Below are 20,366 nucleotides of genomic sequence, written 5' to 3' on the forward strand. Positions count from 1 at the left end.
TTCGCCTGTATCACACTGTGTAGGCCATGGTGGCTTTATGGTAAATCATCAGTCCACCCTAGTCCTTCTTCATTGCTGAGTGGGCTGTTTGGGGTTTGCGGCCATAAGCTTTAGAGTCAGTGTGTCAAGATCCTGAAACTAGCCAGCTGGTATTTTGATTGTGATTACTTTCAGTCTGTAACTCAAATTGTCAAAACTGACATCTTGACAGTATCAAGTCTTCCAGTTGATGAACATGTAACATCTCTTCAATTCTTTAGATCTTTTTAAATTTATTTCATTGGAGTTTTTAAGTTTTAAGGATGTGAAAGAACTTATTTTATTAGATTTATACCTGTTTCACTTTTATGCTAATATAAGTAGTATTATATTTTAAATTTCAAATTCTATTATCTGCTAATATAAAAGAAAGCAATTGCTTTTGTATATTAACCTTAAATCATGCGGCATGACTGTAGCCACTACTCCAGGTATACTAGAACGAATCTGATTATGATTTCTTGGGATTTTTTACATAGACCCTCATGGCATCTGCAAACAAATACAGTTTCAGTGCTATCCACGAAGTGGTATGTATGTATGTGTGTGTGTGTATATATATATATATATATATATCTAACATATCTATATAGTGTTATATATCTATATAGTGTTACATGAAGGTAGTCTTATATATATATATATTTTTTTTTTGACAGGCAGAGTGGACAGTGAGAGAGAGACAGAGAGAAAGGTCTTCCTTTTTGCCGTTGGTTCACCCTCCAATGGCTGCCACGGCCAGCACGCTGCGGCCGGCGCACCTCACTGATCCGATGGCAGGAGCCAGGTACTTATCCTGGTCTCCCATGGGGTGCAGGGCCCAAGCACTTGGGCCATCCTCCACTGCACTCCTGGGCCACAGCAGAGAGCTGGCCTGGAAGAGGGGCAACCGGGACAGAATCTAGAGCCCCGACTGGGACTAGAACCCGGTGTGCCGGCGCCGCAAGGTGGAGGATTAGCCTAGTGAGCCGTGGCGCCGGCCCGGTAGTCTTATATTAATTGTAATTTTATTTGTAAATTCTAAGAAAGTTATTTTAAATTAACAAAGAAAATACAAGGCCAGAATTGTGGTGTAGTGTGTTAAGCCGCAGCTTGTGGTGCCAGCAAGTTTTATGTGCCCGGTTCAAGTCCAGCTGCTCCACTTCTGATCTGGCTTCCTGCTAATGGCCTGGGAAAAGCGTCAAAAGATGGCCTAAGTGTTTGGGCCCTTGCCACCCATGTGGAAGACCTGGAAGAAGTTCCTGGCTTTGGCCTGGCCCATCCTCAGCCATTGTGGCCATCTAGAAAGTGAACAGGAGGATGGAAGATATCTCTCTCTCTCTCGTTCTCCCCCTCCCCCCACTTCTTGACTTTCAAATCAATAAATAGATCTTTAAAAAATTAATGAGGGAAATATAGTTGCTAAATTAAGTAGGAATTTGAAATGGAGTCATATAAAGTGTGCAAATCAAAAACTACAAAGGGCCAGTGCCAGCTCTACGGCATAGCCGGTAAAGCCTCTGCCTTCAGTGCCAGCATCTCATATGGGTGCCGGTTCAAGTCCCAGTTGCTCCTCTTCTAATGTAGCTCTCTGCTATGGTCTGGGAAAGCAGTAGACAATGGTCCAAGTCCTTGGGCCCCTGCTCCCCCATGGGAGACCCAGAAGAAGCTCCTGGCTTCAGATCGGCCCAACTCCAGCCATTGTGACCATTTGGAGAGTGAACCAGCAGATGGAAGGCTTTCTCTGCCTCTGCCTCGCTCGACTCTGCCTTTCAAATAAATAAATATTTTAAAAAAATACCAAAGGCCAAAAAAAGTAAAGATTTAAAAAAGAACATACACAATGAGAATAAAACAATTACAAATATGGTAAATATTAACTTACCATTATTAATAATCATTTTAAATATGAACAATATTAATATACCAATGAATAAACAGTTTCAAAGTGGATTACAAAATGACATGCAACTCTATGTTACCTACAAGAAACTCACTTTAGAAGCTGGCATTGTAGCGTAGCAGGTAAAGCCACCATCTGCGATGCCAGCAGCAGTGCCAGTTTGTTTCTTGGCTGCTCTACTTCAAATCCAGCTCCTTGCTGATGGCCTGGGGAAAGCACTTGGGCCCCTGCAATCCACATGGGAGGCCTGGATGAAGCTACTGGCTCTTTGCTTCAATTTGGCTCAGCCCTGGGCATTGCTGCCACATGGGGAGCGAATCAGCAGATGGAAAATACCTCTCTCTCTCTCTCTCTGCCTCTCTCCCCTCTCTATAACTCTTTCAAATAAATAAAAATATAAATATTTAAAAAGAAAAAAGAGACACATTTTAAATATAAATGCACATATAAGATAGAAGTAAAAGGATGGAGAAAGATATACCATAGTAACACTAAGCAGAATAACATGGGAATAGCTATGTTAATTTCAGAAAGCAGACTTTAGAATAATGAAAGTTACTAATATCAATGAAGAATATAATATCACATAATAATTCTCCAAGGAGACATAGCCTGGAGATTATTTCTAGCCAATAAGACAAGGCAGTTGTAGAATTGACCTAATTTATTTCTCAAAGATCATGGTCCTTTGCTGTCTGATGTCCAATATCTTAGAAAAAAAAAAAACAGCGTCTTACATATTTTATCTGGTCTCTTGTGTCATGTAAGAGAGTAAATCCAGTCTTTGTTACTCCATTTTGTTTGGAAGCCGAAATTTCCTAAGTCTTCAGCAAACCATCCCACTTTGCAATAAGACTTTTAATTCCACGTGATGGGTATGTGAAGATCATAGTTACATGGACTGGGCCTCATCATTGGACTTTCCTGGATGTGAAATGAAGCCTTGATATGGGGACCGCCTTGAAGGTGGAAAGAGCTCTCTGTGAGTTTACAGAGGATAGCGCTTCCAGAATCATCACGTGGAGACACGGAAGATCCATACACAGACTTTGTTTCTACCCCAATGGAAACAAATGCCTCCCTTCCATGCTGGAAGAAGTCCACTGTAATCAGTGTGCCACCAAGTGGTTTGCTGGCTCTTCCAGGAAATGGTTCTTGTACCAGGAATGTGTTGGTCTCTGCTGTTGGCACATGATTGGCCAAGTCAGGCTTACTAAGAAGAAGTGCATACTGTCAGTCCCATACATAGCCTTTATTAACCCTTCCATAACCCTTCCTTCATAGGCCTCTGGGGCAACCACTAAAAAGGCTGGGGAAAGACACTGACATGCACATTTTTCTTCACCTGAGTACAGGGCCTGCTTTGAAGTGAATGCTTTCGCTGACCACTTATGTGGGATGCAAACATCGTTAGTCTCTGTGCCCACGCAGTACCTTTAGTCCAATCACCAGTTTCTTCCCCAGACTTCTTTGTGACTGATCTTCCAATCTTGTGCCTTCCAAGTCTCCCACCATCCATGCAGGCAATTAGCCACTGCCTATGTAGACATCTGGCTTTGTTCCGGCTGTTTCTCATTACTGATAAGGTGGATAATTAAATGTAGTGCTTAGCGTTCTGCCCACTGGGAGGATTTTCCCTTCACTTTTGTCCTACACGGTTACCTTGGACTGTGACTGGGGCACTGCAGGTGTCCTCTTTTGGTTAGTATCCACATAAAATCTTTTTCTTCCTCAGCTAGTTGGTCATTAGAAACATCCCAAGAGGCAAAGTGACAAACTGAGAGAGGAGATGATGCAACAGTAGCCAATGAGAAAGGGGTGTGAGTCATCTTGTTGGTGTGCTTGCTGGCTCTGCTTGATCTCTTATATCCCACTTCCTCTTGGTGATGTGTTGCTTCATGCACACTCAGCCTGACAGTTAGGTGGGTCAAAAATACCCAGTGCGTGGTTGAAAGTTCAGAATGCAAGATTACCTGGCTTCCCATGACCAAAAATTTTAACTCTCTTCCAAAGCTTAGTGAAAGGCAGAATCTATTTCTCAAAAATGGAAATAATTATCTTTTTAAAAACATGCTCCAAAATCCTAGAGATCTACACTGTAGTTCTCCCATTAGTGCCCACTAGAGGATCCCTACTACATGTCTGTGGCCACATACACTTGGCAGTATTGTTGAATCTGATGGACAAACAGGCCTTTTAAGGGACTCTGCATGGATCAAAGAAGCATACTCAAATGGGGCATAGATGGCCTTCAAAAATACAAAAAGGTCCATTAACTATGGCAACTCCTTCTCCATGCTAGTGTATATAGGAGCAGCAACTTGTCTTTCACCTTGAATTAGATTTCTCAACACCCTCAAGATCATCACATTTCTAGAAATTTCACTGAGATTGTGGGTCCCTGAATTCTTGCGATGTTTGTCTCACACTGTCTAGCTCTCATATGCCTTCCTAAGGCATCTAAAATGCTTGCTACTTCCTGCATATCTGATCCAATTTGCATAGTGTTATCAAAGTAGTAGACCAGGACAATGTTTTGTATAACACCAAAATAATCAAAATCTCACCAGACTGTATTACTGCCAAGAACAGGGAACTTATATGGCCTTAAGACATGACCATGAAAGTGAACCGTGCAATATCAGGTAAACGCAAACTGTTCCACTTGACCTTTGTAGCTTGCTACAGAGAGAAAAGCATTTACCAGGCTACAGTGGTAAACCAAGTGTCAGAGACCGTATTGATTTGATCCAGTTGAATATCTTATAATTGGGGCAGCAACTGTGTATTACTAAGGGTTCTCGAGATGGACACAGAACCAATGAGAGGCATAAAGATAGAAACTGATTATGGGAGCTGGCTGATATTATTATGGAGACTAAGAAGTCCCACAATCTTCCATCTGCAAACTGGACAACCAGTGATGTGATTCTGTCCAAATCAACAGAGAGCCAGTGGTGGTACATCCAGCTCAAGGCTGATGGTCTGAGAACCTGGAGGAAGGCAGATGTCACTGGTGAAAGTCCCTGAGTCTGAAGCATCAGAAGGGTAGCAAATAGAAGCCACAGCTCAAAGAGAGATTTTGCCTTCCTCTTTTTGTTCTGTTGGGCCCTCTGTGGATTGGACAATGCCCACCCACATTGGTGAGGTTGGGTCTTCTTCACTCGGTCTCCTGGTTCAAATGCTAACCTCTTCCAGAAATGCCCTCACAGACACACCTAGCAATAATGATTTGCCAGCTTTCACAGCATACATGAGCTCAGTCAAGTTGACACATAAAATCAACCATCACAAACTGCAAATGGAGTCTGTCCCTTCTCAATTACATGATGATCCGTAGTCTTTCTACAAGATCTGTCCAGCTTCTGATAGGCCAGTCAAGTGAGTAAATGGAATTGTGATTGATCCCAGCCTTACTTTTGTCAAGTCTTTGATGGTGGTGTTTGTCTCAGCAGTTTCCTGGGGGAGCCAGTGTTGCTTTTGGTTCACAATCTTGGTAAGACACAGAAGGAAGTTTCGTAGTCTGAGACCAAATCTGGATTTGCTGACAGGCACCAAATATGACAACTTCAATTGTACTTTCAAAAGCCAGCCAAATAAACACAAGATGGATCCTCAAACCAACTTGGTCCACTGTTTTTTTAAATATTTTATTTGAGAGCTAGAGTTATAAACACAGAGAGGAAGAGACAGAACATCTTCCATTTGCTGGTTCACTCCCCAAATGGCTGCCATGGCTGGAGCTGAGCCTATACAAAGCCAAAAGCGAGCAGCTTTTTCTGGGTCTCCATGCAGGTGCAAGGGCTCAAGCACTTGGGCCGCCTTCTACTGCTTTCCCAGGCCATAAGTAGAAAGCTGGATTGGAAGAGGAGCAGCCGGGACATGAACCAGTGCCCATGTGGGATGCTGGCACAGCTGGTGGAGGCTTAGCCCACTACACCACAGTGCTGGCCCCCAACTTGGTCCACTTTTAGTCAGATTTGAGTCAAGCCCCAACTTTGAAAGACTACAAGAAATTTGGGTCTTCAGAAATTTGGCAATTGAAAGTCAGTGTACGCAGGAATTTGCCAAAGATCTGAACACTTCCTTTTTCACAGTACAAAAATCATTCTAGGTCCTTCCTTTGGGAAAGGCTTGGAGAAAGACTTACATTATCTTCTCTTGCTTCTGCTGTAGTTTTAATGTATCCCCCAAAATGCGCTTGTTGGGAACACAATCATCAATAGAGCAGTGTGATTAGGACATGAGGAACTGATGAATAGATTAATATCATTATCCCCAGAGTGGTTCCTCACTATGACAGTGGGTTTGTTATGAAAGTGAGTTCAGCCAATTGTGACTCCTCAGATTTGGACATCCCAGCCTTAAAACCACGAGCCAGATAAATCTCTGTTCATTATAAGTTACCAAGCATGTGGTATTCTGTGACAGCCAAGTGAAAAGGACTAAGACAACTTCCAGTCCTCCAGGAGCCAAGATCTGGACTCCTCTTCCAATCGAGAGATTCGAGGTCATGAATTTTCTTAGGTGAATGCAATTCTCACTGTGAAAACTCAAGTCAGTTTCTTTTTTTTTAAATAGCCATAGCTTTTTTAAAATGTTGCATAGATTAACCAATACTCTAATAGGTTTCCCATCTATTTTGTTCCTGGAATCACTGTGATCAATTAGCCACCAGCAAAGATCCTGAAGAACAAATCATTTGGTTGAGAGTCCTTTCCTCTACTCTTTGTATCAGAGACACACAAAGCTCAGTGCTACCAGTAGCCTCTGCTGCTCCGGGTTCTTAGTATCCTCATGGAAGTCGGGGATCCATCTTAACGACCACACCTTGCCCACAGAGGGGAGCAAGCACCCATCGAGCCTTCAAGAAGGAAGGTATTCCTCTCTCCACCACTTCTCTCTATGCCTTGGTAAAGGAAGAATCTTCCAAGTAACGCACCAGATTTAGAGACAAAATAAACAAACTCATAATAAGATTCCCAGTTAAATTTGCAAGTCAAAAAAATTTTAAAAGTTAGTGTAAAATATGTGTCTGCTGTCTTGCCCTGTTTTCCCCAGGCCAGAGCTGCTTCTCAAGGGTGAAAGCGGAGTCTGGAAGACAAGGCAGAGAGAACAAGGCCCAGGGCTGGTGCGCAGTCTTCTCTACTGGTATACCAGCAGGCTGCACTGGCCAGTAGGGAGCCACAGATCAGGCCTGGCAAAGAGCGTGAACATCACTGGGTGACCTACCTGCTGCTGGCACCTGGGAGAGACCCGTGAGGAAGCAGGAAGAGAAGCCCATCCTCCTCTGGTGACCTTCCAGCACCCTCTACTGGCCACAGAGCATCTATTGGTTTACAGCAGGCTCCAATATGGCTAGCAGGGCAATCAATGAGGGGTAAATATTGAGCGAAGAGTCAGCTGGCTTTGACTGGCACAAACACAAATTCTGTGTGATACCATGTGATCCATACATGATCCTTAGAATCGGGCATGGGGAACCTTTTTTCTGGCAAAGGCCATTTAGATATTTATAGCATCATTCATAGATCATATAAAATTATCAACTTAAAAATTAGTTTGCTATAGATTTACTACATTTCAAGTCCCACCTACAACTGCCTTGGCAGGGCCAGCCCAAATGATTGCCTAGGACTTATGTACCCGCAGGCCAAATGTTTTCCATCCCTGGTACACCAAAACTCCAAAGCAGATCCAAACAAATTCTGCTATTTGGCATATGATAAATGAGATATCTCAAATAAGTAGGAAAAAAACAAATTATACAAAATTGGTGTTTTAAGAAAAAATCTTCTGTTAAACATAAAAGTAGTCTTTTGCTTTTTATAGTAAAATTCTACATTGACCAAATTAAATAAACATTTAAAATATAAAATGTAGGAAGGATATCCATGTATAAACAAAACAGCAGAAAATTCAGAAGCCATTAATGAAAGATTTTCCTCCCATTAAAAATTCATAATGGAAATATTGTGAAGTCAAAAGAGAAATGAAAACTGAACAAATATTTGCAACTTATATCACAGGCAAATGAGTAAGAGACCAATAACCTATGAGGTTATTATCAAAATTACATGAACAAATATTGCATAGGAAGAAAAACCAATACAAACGCCTGTTTAGTGTATGAAAAACACCTCAATTTAACTGACCAGTAAGGGGATTTTAAATTAAAACTACAATGAAATACATGTCTTTGCTTCTCAAATTAAGCATTAATCAAAAAATTTGATAAAACATTATGGTAGTGAGAGTATGAGGAAACAGAAACAGCCTCATGTGGTGGGTGAGGGTAAAAAATCATATAACCTGAATCACAGGCAATTTTCCAAAACTGGCAAAATTCATGGATTCACTCCTTCAAACAGCACTTGCATTTCTACAAGTTTTATTGCAGATGTACTTACATAGGTGAGCAATGACATGTGGTCACCAATACTTACTGCACTGTTGTTTATGATGGCACAAGATTGAAACTGCTTTCAGCGTTCATGAAGATGGGATTGGTTAAATGCTGATGATAACTCCTTTCAATGGTCACTCTGTGGCTTATTAAAAGTACTAGAGCAGGGGCTGGCACTGTGACACAGCAGGTTAAGCCACCGCCTACCTATGACACCAACATCCCATATCAGAGCACAAGTTCAAGTCCCAACATCTTTGCTTCCAATTCAGCTCCCAGGTAATGTTCCAGGGAAAGCAGCAAAAGGTGGCCCAAGTACTTGGACCCCTACCATCCACATGGGAGACATGGATGGAGTTCAGGCCACCCTAGTCATTTGGAGAGTGAACTGGCAGACGGACGATACATCTGCCTCTCTCCCCCTCCCTCTGTCTTTGTTGTCCTTTAACTATGTCTTGAAAAGCACCTACTAGGGTAGCTCATTTGGAATATGGCATGGCAGCTGAAGGGCTTCAGGATACACTACCCTGCAAGATTTTTGAGCAAACAGCAGAAGCAGGAAGTTTTCACCCTCCCCCACCCTTCCGCCAGGAAGCAGATGCTAAAATCTAAGAAGTATTTTCCAAGCTCCCCCTGAAAGGGTCTTAAGACTCTCCTATGACAGGTGCCCTCCCTCCGCCCATTTTTATCTCTGAAGACAGAGAGATTGGAGGAAGGAGCTGAACAAACAGACCCTGCTAAGTCCACCCCAGATCATTCCTGGTAGTTGGGTCTTTTCCTTATGAAATGTTCTGTGTCGCATGCCACTTGTATTAAACCCACTTGTATGCTTTTCTCTTGTTAATGCGTCTTTGGTTACAGAGATCTTAGCTATGAACCTAGGGCAGGTAGAAGGAAAGACATTTTTCCTTCCTGCACATGTTCAAGAAATATTTGAAATGAAAAACAAAAAATCTAAGTGTGCAAAGTTTACATCACATTCCACCATTTCCACCAATGTTTACATCTACCTGTAAGAGACACAAGGAACACAAAGGTAGTTTTTCTCCAGCAAGGTCAACTGCTTACTGAGGGGTGGAAACAGGGATGAGACACACGTGTCAGGGTGCCTGCCTTTAGATGGTTCTTGGATTTTCTACCATTGTCACACGAATGACACCAATACAAAAATGCAAGTGTGCTTTCTTTAAAAGTAATGTAAAGGTTCCAGTATGCTGGTGATGGTCAGTGCCAGGATGGCTGGATTCCTCTGGTCACTGGGTTTTCAGGAGCACAGATTGGCAAGGAACCTCCACTGCCCAACCCTGCTGTCCTCCTCGCTCAAGGATGTGCAGAGAGCATTGATGAGGTCACTTGAGCCCATGCAGACTCCGCGTCCAGCCTGCTGTGTCGACACAGTGACGCACGTGTCTCTTGTGTTTTGCTGACGATGTCGGCGAGACTGCTGTAAGCAGCAAGGGGAGAAGCTTTTATCTCAGGAGGTGCTGCTGGAATTTCTGAGCTAAGCAGTGAGGCAGGCTCAGTAGGAAAGGACTTCCCCAAGCTGTTATAAATGTAATTTTGGTTCCATCACAAGGCCCTGGATCATGTCACATCTCATAAAGAACCCTGCCCTCCACACAGTGGCTTCACTGGGCTCTTCTGCCTCTCAACTTGATTGATGTGCAGGACATGTATCTGCTTTTATTAACCCTGCAGGGACACCAAAGACCTTGACTTCCTAGAAAGGAGGTAGAGCAAGGGATATTTATACCCCACCAATGGGAGGAGCACAGAGCTCCTGGATTCTGTGTCTTTTTGGTTCACTCCAGAGATGCTACGGATGCCTGTGACCACGAGTTGATTCCAAGGAAAAGGTTCGCTGACAAAAACATCTTCAAATCAGCTTTTTCGCTTGGGACTGCGCTGATTCCAGAAATAATTTTCTGCAGCTTATTTTGGTTTTCAGAGTTATTTTTTCTTTCTCTTTTTTAAACAGAACCCCATTCTGACTGCCAAAAAAATGTTTTTGCATTAAAGAGGATTAATACACATTTAAAGAGCAAGCCGACTTCCAACCACATAACATTTTGCTGCAAAAAAAGTCTTTCCCACAAACTCCAGCTCAGAAGCACAGAGGCATTCAACTAGCGAGCCCATCTGTTAATGATTCCAACTCCAGTGTCACTTATCCTGTGAAGTGGCTACTGACGCACCCAGGCGGAGTTCCTCTCTCCCTCCTCTGAACTTCCAAGAAATGCCCCAGGGCCAGCACTGTGGCATAGCGGGTAAAGCTGCTGCCTGCAGTGCCGGCATCCCATATAGGTGCTGGTTCAAGTCCCAACTGCTCCATTTCCCATCCAGCTCTCTGCTACGGCCTGGGAAAGCAATAGAAGATGGCCCAAGTCCTTGGGCCCCTGCATTCACGTGGGAAACCCAGAAGAAGCTCCTGGCTTCAGATTGGCGCAGCTCTGACTAGTTGGGGAGTGAACCAGCAGATGGAAGACCTCTCTCTCTCTCTCTCTGCCTCTTCTTCTCTCTCAGTGTAACTCTTTCAAATAAATAAATAAATCTTTAAAAAAAGAGAGACATGCCCGTACCTCAATTAAAGCATGTTTCACAGAGGAGTCTAAATGTTCTCACCATAAAGAAATGATAACCATTTAAAATGATGGCTATGCTGATTAGCCCAATCGGATTATTCCACAATGTATCTAAACATCATATTGTTCTTCATAGATGCATAAAATTATTTGTCAATTAAAAATAAAATGAAGGGCAGACATTTTGCCAAGCAATTCAAATGCCCATGTCCAACATCAGAGTACTTGAGTTCAATACCCAACTCTGGCTCCTGACTCCACTATCCTGCTAACGCGGACCCCAGGAGGCAGCAGTAATGGTTCAAGTGATTGGGTTCCTGCCACCCTCATGGGAGACCTGAATTGAGTTCCCAGCTCCAGCCCCAGTCTTGTCCTATGAGGACATTTGGAGAGTGAGCCAGTAGATAGGAGTTCTCTCTCTCTGACTGTGTGTATGTCTGTCTCTCAAGGAAGCATTTAAAAAATAAAATTAAACTTTAAAAAAAGCCTGCATTCCATGGTACTAACATCGATTCATGCACCTTTCTCTCCCTCGCCATCTCTCCCCTCCCCAAATTAGACTGTGAGTGGCCAATGAATGAAAGGGTGAATGAAGGAAGTGGTACTGAGTCCCCTTGTAGGAAGCATTGAAGAGGTAAGGTTCTGCCCAGCGCCGTGGCTCAGTAGGCTAATCCTCCGCCTGCAGCACCGGCACACCGGGTTCTTGTCCCGGTCGGGGCACCAGATTCTGTCCTGGTTGCCCCTCTTCCAGGCCAGCTCTCTGCTGTGGCCAGGGAGTGCAGTGGAGGATGGCCCAAGTCCTTGGGCCCTGCACCCGCATGGGAGACCAGGAGAAGCACCTGGTTCCTGGCTTCGGATCAGCACGATGCGCCGGCTGCAGCACGCCAGCTGCGGCGGCCATTGGAGGGTGACCCAACGGCAAAAAGGAAGACCTTTCTCTCTGTCTCTGTCTCTCACACTGTCCACTCTGCCTGTTAAAAGAAGAAGAAGAAGAAGAAGAAGAAGAAGAAGAAGAAGAAGAAGAAGAAGAAGAAGAAGAAGAAGAAGAGGTGAGGTTCTGCCTGTGTGAGAGGGAGGCACTGAGACTTGGCTGCCCCATTTCTCCAGAGTCAGCCAGCCAAGGCGCGCCCGAGCAAATCCACACGAAGACAGCAACTTCCCCTGGAACGCACAGAGCAGAGGGGAATACCTGTCCCCACCACGGGGTAATTGGTGCTCAGATCAACCTAGCAGGCCTATGTTCACTCTTCCTTTTAGTGGGAAGCCTCCGTGCCCGGCTAGGATTTCAGCAGACGTATTGCCAGCTGGCTTTATTATCATGACCCAGATATAAATATCATGGGCAGGAGCCCACGAGGTGGGAGCACAATTTATCCTCACTGAAAATAGAGGCACAGCGGCATCAGTCCTGGTATCCCTGAGCCTAGAGGGGGGTTGCCATGGCAACCAGCTGAGTCACTAATGAAAAAAGAACAGTTGCACTATGACTAGGCTGACATTCTGTGACATTCTCTCATTTTACTGTAGCTCTAATGATGTCTTCAGTAGGAGTGACAGAGAGAAAAGGCTCTGACCTCTCTATTAAACCAGCAGCTGGCCTGACACGTTCTGCCTTTCGCCTAATGAATGTGAATTTCTGTGTGCAAATGCTGCCTTGGAGAAAAAGCACTTTAGGAATCTGAGTCATATATTAGACTTGTTGATTTCCTTGTTCTTTTAATGTAGTCCTTTACTTTCCAAATTAAGATGGCTATGAAGCAGATGAGCCCCAAAAGCAAAACAGGAAGGGGAAAGATTAGTGAAAAACCTTGACAAGGATGCATCACTGGATGCGACACTGGGAGAAACACCCAGAAGCGGCGACGCGTCTGCCCCTTCTTCAATCAAGATGGACCACAGGCTGCTGAGCAAGAAAGCAAAGACCCTGTGGAAGACAGAAGGTGCCTGCAAAGTCTGCAAACTTCACCTCCCTCAGTTCACTTGCAAATCTGTGTGTTCAGAGTCCTGAGCTAGGAACCTCAGGAGTTACAAAGAAGGCATTTAAAGTCCACAGCTAAAGGTAGAATGCAATGAATTAGCAACTTAAATTGAATACAAAGTACCCGTGATGGGACACCTACTAACACCAAGAAATATGTGAAGCCAGCAACCTGATGATCTAAGTGTCAGAAACTGAAGTTAATAAAATTAAAAAAACTGCCACAAATGTGAATATACAAATGGAGTTTAAAATAGAGTTAATCAAAACACTATCATTGAGTTTGTAAAACACCAGGATGCTTTCTTTATATTTGAGTTAGTGCTTTCTGCTTTTTCCAAATGGGCTGTTTGCAGACGCATGAGCTTATTTTAAGCCCAGCCCTGGGTTGCTTCCTTCTGCACGAGAAGGGCCACCAGGCTGGTGTCAGCATCTGCTGCAAATTCTGTGGGCGTTTCTGGATTGGCGCGGAGACATATGCATCTCCTTATCGGCAAGAGAGAAGAGAGCTCATTCATTATTAAAGCAGCCTTCTAGCTCCTCTTTCGTCAGCACAGCACTGCCAGACGAATGTTCTTAGTCTACAACTTGAATCATGCTGTTCTCTCCTCCAGATCTCAACTTGCCATTTTGGCTGGGTAGTTCTGGTGAAGAGTGCATGCCAGGGGTGGTGCTGTGGCAAAGTGGGTTAATGCCCTGGCCTGTGGGGAGCAACCCGGACTAGACTAAGTTACTGGAATTAAGACTTATTCTATGCATATGCTCTCCCACAATATGGCGCTGAGAAGGGAGAAACAGCTTCTACGCAGCTGCCTCCAGTTCAACCAATAAACTGTAGGACTTGCTCCTGATTGGAGGAGAGCAGCGTACTCGGCGTGTGGGTAGCAGAGTTGGGATTGGTGGAAAAGGACTATAAAGGAGGAGAGAGACAACATGCACCAGGAACACTTGAGGAACACCTGTGCAGCCCCCGAGAGAGCCGGCCGGCGGTGTGCCGCTCCCCCGCGGAAGTGGGGAAGGTGGCAGGGGGAACCGCCCTTCCACGGAGGTGGAAGGGACGGTAGCCAACCCGGGAAGAACCAGCAGCAAACCCGGGGAGGGCCGAGCAGACAAAAGAACAGCGCAGGGTCCTGTGTCATTCCTCCACGAAGAGCGGGAGCGACATAATGGTGCTGTGACTCGGATATGAAGCCTAGGCAGGGTTTAGTGTCGTTCCTCCACGAAGAGGGGGAGCAACACTGGCCTGAAGCGCCGGCATCCCACATGGGCGCAGGTTCGAGACCCAGCTTCTCCACTTCCAATCCAGAGCTCTGCTATGGCCTGGGAAAGCAGTAGAAGATGGCCCAAGTCCTTGGGCCCTGCACCTGCATGGGAGACCTGGAAGAAGCTCCTGGCTCCTGCCTTCAGATCGGCACAGCTCCGGCCATTGGGGCCAGTTAGGGAGTGAACCATCGGATGGAAGACCTCTCTCTCTCCCCCAATGCAAATCAAATCACCCCAGATTCTGCTGCCCGATGTATAATGCCCTTCACAGCCTTGCCCCGGTACACTTACCCCACACATACCTGTACTGCCTGCTCCTTTCCTCGTACTAGTGTTCTCCTGTGCACGATTCTCCTCCCCACTTCTGTACAACTGGAAGAGCTTCCTCTCTACTTGCCCAGGTGTAACCACTCTTCCTTGGAGGAGGTGTGAATGTCACTTCCCCTGTGTGTGCTTTCTGAACTGTGAACAGAAATGTCCACTCAGTTGACCCCTCACCGTTTCCCTAACCATGGCTTGTTTTTCTGTTGACTCAATTGTTGCCCCTGGAGAAGACTTCTCACTCATGTCTGCATGCCCATAGTTCATTTGCAGTCAGTCAAGCAAGCATGTGTTAAATCAATGAAAATCTCTGTGACTTCGGGCCAGGGGAAGCTACAGACCCCTAGGAGTGTTCATCTGGACTTTTAGAGGGTGTGAAATCAGCGATGTATTGACAAGATGCTGCAGGCTGGGTGGTTTGCAAAGCGACAGAGTAGACATTGTGGAGCCACCTAAAGGTTTTGGCCTCTTCCCAAAGCCTGCTTTGTGGAGCTTCAGAATCCCATAGAGAGAAGGGGGGCATCAGAGGAAGGGGACAGGTGACATTCTTTTCCCTAATCAGAACAATTTTGCTTTCATCTGTTCTGTGGGTTTTTTTTTTTTAAGATGTATTTATTTGTTTGAAAATCAGAGTTACAGAAAGAGGAGAAGGAGAGAGAAGTCTTCCATTTGCTGGTCCACTCCCCAGATGGCCACAGTGCCCAGAACTGGGCCAGGCTGAAGCCAAGATCCAGTAGCCTCTTCCAGGTCTCCCACATGGGTGCAGGGGCCCAAGCACTTGAGCCATCTTCTGCTGCTTTCCCAGTCCATTAGCAGGGAGCTGGATCAGAAGTGGAGCAGCTGGGACATATGGGATGTGGATTGAGGTTTAATCCACATCAGAGCAGCACTAGATTTCCTGATCCTCCAGCATCCGGGAAAGCACCAAATGCCCCTGACAATGGAAGTTGATTTGTATCTTCAATACTGAGAGGGTTTAGAAATGTCCTAGCCGGCGCCATGGCTCACTAGGCTAATCCTCCGACTGTGGCGCCAGCACCCTGGGTTCTAGTCCCGGTCAGGGCACCGGATTCTGTCCTGGTTGCTCCTCTTCCAGTCCAGCTCTCTGCTGTGGCCAGGGAGTGCAGTGGAGGTTCTGGGGCCCTGCACCCGCATGGGAGACCAGGAGAAGCACCTGGCTCCTGGCTTCGGATCAACGTAGTGCACCGGCCGCAGCGTGCCAGCCGCAGAGGCCATTGGGGGTGAACCAACAGAAAAAAAGAAAGATCTTTCTCTCTGTCTCTCTCACTGTCCACTCTGCCTGTCAAAAAAAAAAATGTCCTGGCATTATATTTTTTACCTCCAGGTACCAAGAAGTAAAGATGCTTTCTTCTGTTTTCTGTGCATATTTCTTTTGTTTCCATGGGAATGTTGACTTTCTTTGCCCTGTTGGATGATGGGGATTATTTAAAGGAGTGGGAAAAGACAATTAAAATGACTGACTCTCTACCAACAAGCAAAAACGCAGAATCTATGCATCTGCAGGATGTCGTCAGAGAAAGCCAGGCAGGAGGCACGGCGGAAGTTTATGGAAAGGAAACAACGTATGGGTGAGAAATCGGCAGAGAACAGCCTTTGTTGTGTGTCAGAGCTGAAAATAGAAGAGTGGGCCGGCTGGAAGCCACAGCTGCCCTCTCTCCTCTGGTCTCGCTGCCACCTCCTCAGCTGCTGCCGTTACACACTTTAGGATAATGAGTGGAAGAAACTCCCCAAGGGTTTGTGGGTGCCAAGCCAGTAGGAACACGCTTCATTTAATGGAATACCTCCCTGCTGAAACAGATGTTCAAAAAGCATCCCCAGTGCCCCAGCTCTTGGCAGAAAAGGGCAGTAAGGGACCTCCCCAGTCACACATCTGTTTCTGCCACTAAGGATGATGTGATAGTTGAAAAGGTCATGTCGGACTGGGAAGCTTATGAGTCAGACAGATCTGCGTTCAAACTCGGCCTGGGCCACTGGAAGATAGATGAGCAGTGAATGGGAATAATCATGTATTTCCAGATACATGCACAGAACGTCTCCTGGGGAACCTGCTGAAGGCACTGTTTCTATGATCCAGAGACCAATCCCATGCTCCCGTGAGCCACACATCCTTGTTCCCACTGCCAGTGACATTCCTCATTCCAGACACACCAGACTCTCTAAGCCCTGCTCCCCTGAGTTCCCATTACACCTGTCGATTTCCCCATCAGTCTCCAATCCCTCCTTTGGGATTCTCAGCTCTTGTTTAACTGCTAACTTATTAGTACTTGACTAGGAAGGCTTGACTTGAAGGGAGTAAAAAAATCTCAAAACAGCACTAAGCCAGTTATCCATAGTGACAACAGGATCACTCCTCCAATATAATAGCTTGTGGTGCCTATAAAAACACCCACGGGTTGTTGCATCCCTCAGCACTGCTTCACTGTTTGAGTAGAACTATTTACTGCCTGCCTATCCTCTTCTCCAGGCATAAAGCAAATTTTTCCTATGAGTCAGTAAGCTAGACACCTGGTTCACTCCTGTAGAGCAGGTGGCACTAGCTCTCAACCACAATTCTCCGCCTAGGACCTTCTCAGTCTAACTCCGTGGGACTGACATCACAGTGACAGGTTGCATGCTCAGATATCCTGATCTCAAACTGGTAGCTCACTTAGGAATGTTTCACAGCCACGTGTTTTGGAAGTGTAAGTTTATGCATGTGTCGGTCTTCCCCACACGACTCTAAGATCCTCAATATCATTGGGAAAAGAACTTGAGTTTTGTTCGTCACTGAAGGCCATGGTGCTGAGCAGAATGGGCACACAGAAGGATTTGTGGAATGAATTTCTGTAGCAATAAAAATAGCATTTATGTATTCATAGCTTCCCTCCCAGGCTGGCTAGTGAAGAAGGAAATGAAATGTTCCTTACCCATTGTGGAGCTATGACCTAGCTTTCTATTGTGGAGAGCAAGGGAAGTGTCGTTAAATTAGAAGGATCAGGGGAGAGCTAGATGGGCTAACATTAGAAGGGGCCTGGAACTCCAAGAAGGATCATCAGTAATTATCAAAGTGAAATCAGGATAGAAAGGGAGGGAGGGAGAAAAGCAAATGTCCAGGAAGGGTAGAAGAGAAAAATGAGATTTAAGGAGAGCTCTTTCTGTAATGCATGCAATGGAAAAACAAGCGAGCTGAAGAAGACCTTTGAGGCATGCGTAATACACCCTAAAATGAGCTTCCCCCTCTTAGTGTAGATTTAAGTTAATTTTCACTACTTTGGGGGAAAACCTTAGACCGATATTTTTTTGAATGCGATACAATGCTGAAGCTGAACCCAAGACAACCCAAGTTTATTTGGACTATACAGACAGAGGAATAATTTCCTTGTTAAGTGGAAGGTGAACCTGGGTCACCCTTAGACTCACGCTACCACAAACCAAAACATTCACAGTCAGCACTCACTAGCAGTGTCTGTGATGCCCCACCAGTTTGAACAACGTGAGGAATTCTGGGCCTTTGCTCAGGACACCAAGAACAGGTGTATGTTCAGAGGAGCAGGATGTAGCCAGAAGAGCTTCCCACTGGTGAACGGCTATAGTTTTCTTCATCTCTGACAGAGTTATGCTTTGAGGAATGGGTCAGGGATCCAGAGCTATCATCTGTAGTGGGCCAAGCTCAGACCATCGTGGAAGTATTCAACTCTGAGTCTCTTTCTGCTCTACAGGCATGTTCACTCCAGCAGGGAGGTGGGCAGTGCGGGTGGGGCTCAAGGTCAATCAATCAAGTAGCTCAGTCTATTGATGCTAAAAATACCTTTAATTAATACCTTCCCACATTGACCAGAAATAGGAGAGGAACTGCTTTCGCTTCTTCACACAAATCTTCTCTGCGCTTTGATTTATCTTTTTTTAAATTTTTTTAAATTTTTTTGACAGGCAGAGTGGACAGTGAGAGAGAGAGACAGAGAAAAAGGTCTTCCTTTACCATTGTTTCACCCTCCAATGGCCGCTGTGGCCGGTGCACTGATCTGAAGCCAGGAGCCAGGTGCTTCTCCTGGTCTCCCAAGCGGGTGCAGGGTCCAAACACTCGGGCCATCCTCCACTGCACTCCCGGGCCACAGCAGAGAGCTGGCCTGGAAGAGGGGCAACCGGGACAGAATCTGGCACCCCGACTGGGACTAGAACCCGGTGTGCCAGTGCCGCAGGCAGAGGATTAGCCTATTGAGCAGTGGTGCCAGCCTTGATTTATCTATTTAACAAAATTTGTTTGAAATTTTGTTTAAAAAATATTTGCCATACCAATATTCTTCATTTTGAAAACAATTCATGTAGCTATTGATGGGAGTTATGAGAGAACAAATTGACAAAGAAATTCTCTTTTTCTGATTTAGGTCCATTCACCTAGAACAAGCACAATCTTGTGGGCAGAGCATTGAAGGAGGCCGGCATACTGGACAAGTTTTCTGTTCTCAATCATCCTTCTAGGAAGACAGGTGGAAAGGAGCCATGGATTTATAGCGGGTTGCTCCCTCACATCAGCCGGGTCTGCACTCAGTAATAACCTCCCCAGCAGTTTTTGTTCCTCCTCCTACCTCTACCCGTTTGACCGTCCTTCACAGCCCTGATCTCATCACTGTCATTATACGAGGTGCTTCTTCCCTCTCTCGTTTATTGCTTACCTCCCCAAATCAGGGGAGGAACTTTGCATTTGTGTGTTCATTCATTCATTTATTCATTCATTTGATAGACAGAAAGAGCAAGATAATTAAAGATAGAGAGAGCACACATGCCTATCTGCTCACTTACTTTCCAACTGCCTGCAACATTCAGGACTGTGCCATGCCAAAGCCAGGAGGCAGGAATCCAGTCCAGGTCTCCCACATGGGGGCAGGGATGGCGAGTGCAGGAACCCAGTTACTTAAGCCACCACCACTACCTCCCAGATGATGCATTAGCAGAAAGCTGGACTCAGCAGCCAGAGCCTGGTATCAAACCCAGGCATTTCAGCGTGGTGACATGGGGCATGAGCATTCTAAACAATGGCTTAATAGCTAAGTCAAATGCCCGCAAGGGCAGATACTTTCTTATGTTTACTTCTACATGCTAAAACAGTGCCTAGCATAGACAAAGCCCTCAGTGTATATTGCTGATATATAATATTTTAATATTACATTAAATGAATTACCAAATGAAATTTGGAATGAATGTAGGAATGGACACATACCATGTGCCAGCAATGGTAAACAAATGCTTGTTTACAAATATTACACATTTAAATCCAGTGCCAGCTCTGTCAAATAGTTGTTGATTTCTAGATTGACAGGTGTTGGAAACTGATGCTCAGAGCGGTTAAACTTGCCCAAAGGACATGCATGCCCTAAGATGCAGATCTAGAGTTTGATCTGAGTTCTTTCTGATTATGAAACTTGTGCTATTTTTGTATATAACACTTCACTTCTTGTACCCAAGCTGGGAGTCATGCTGGTTTAGTATCCTTCAAATACGTAACCATGGAGAGAGGTTTTAAGGGAAACCACTCAGTAACACTTGGACGTTTGGCCTGGGATCTCCTGGTCTTCCTTTTCGTTTCTGTCCCCTTCCAATTGTATCTGACTCAGGCCTCAAAACAAAGCTTGCAAGGGTCTGTTGGCTAGGACCACAGCTGGGTTGCTGCAGGTCTCTGCGTGTTGGGCAGGCTCCCTCTGTCCTCAGGCATGTGAGGACGGAACAGCTGGGAGCCTGGCAGAGCTGAGGGGAACTCTGTGTTGGTCTCCCAAGCATCCATAGTTAGGCAGTATGACTCAGACCATCCTGCACAACCTGGGGGAACTTGGGGAGGCGAAAGGAAGGTTAAATGAGGAACAAGTGTGTTCAGGACCAAGTAGAAGTAGACTAGGCAGG

General features: G+C 45.3%; 1 long non-coding RNA gene across 1 annotated transcript in view; it reads left to right on the forward strand.

Moving 5' to 3' along the window:
- Positions 1-18,983, forward strand: part of LOC138845144 (uncharacterized) — a 54,482-nt gene extending 35,499 nt beyond the window's left edge. Inside the window, exons 2-3 of the long non-coding RNA XR_011381937.1 lie at positions 519-569; positions 18,857-18,983. This is a non-coding gene — a long non-coding RNA (uncharacterized lncRNA). The remainder of the gene's footprint in view (positions 1-518; positions 570-18,856) is intronic.
- The last annotated feature ends 1,383 nt before the right edge of the window (positions 18,984-20,366 follow it).

This window comes from Oryctolagus cuniculus, chromosome 14 (genome assembly GCF_964237555.1).
Source record: "Oryctolagus cuniculus chromosome 14, mOryCun1.1, whole genome shotgun sequence".
Taxonomy (NCBI): domain Eukaryota; kingdom Metazoa; phylum Chordata; class Mammalia; order Lagomorpha; family Leporidae; genus Oryctolagus; species Oryctolagus cuniculus.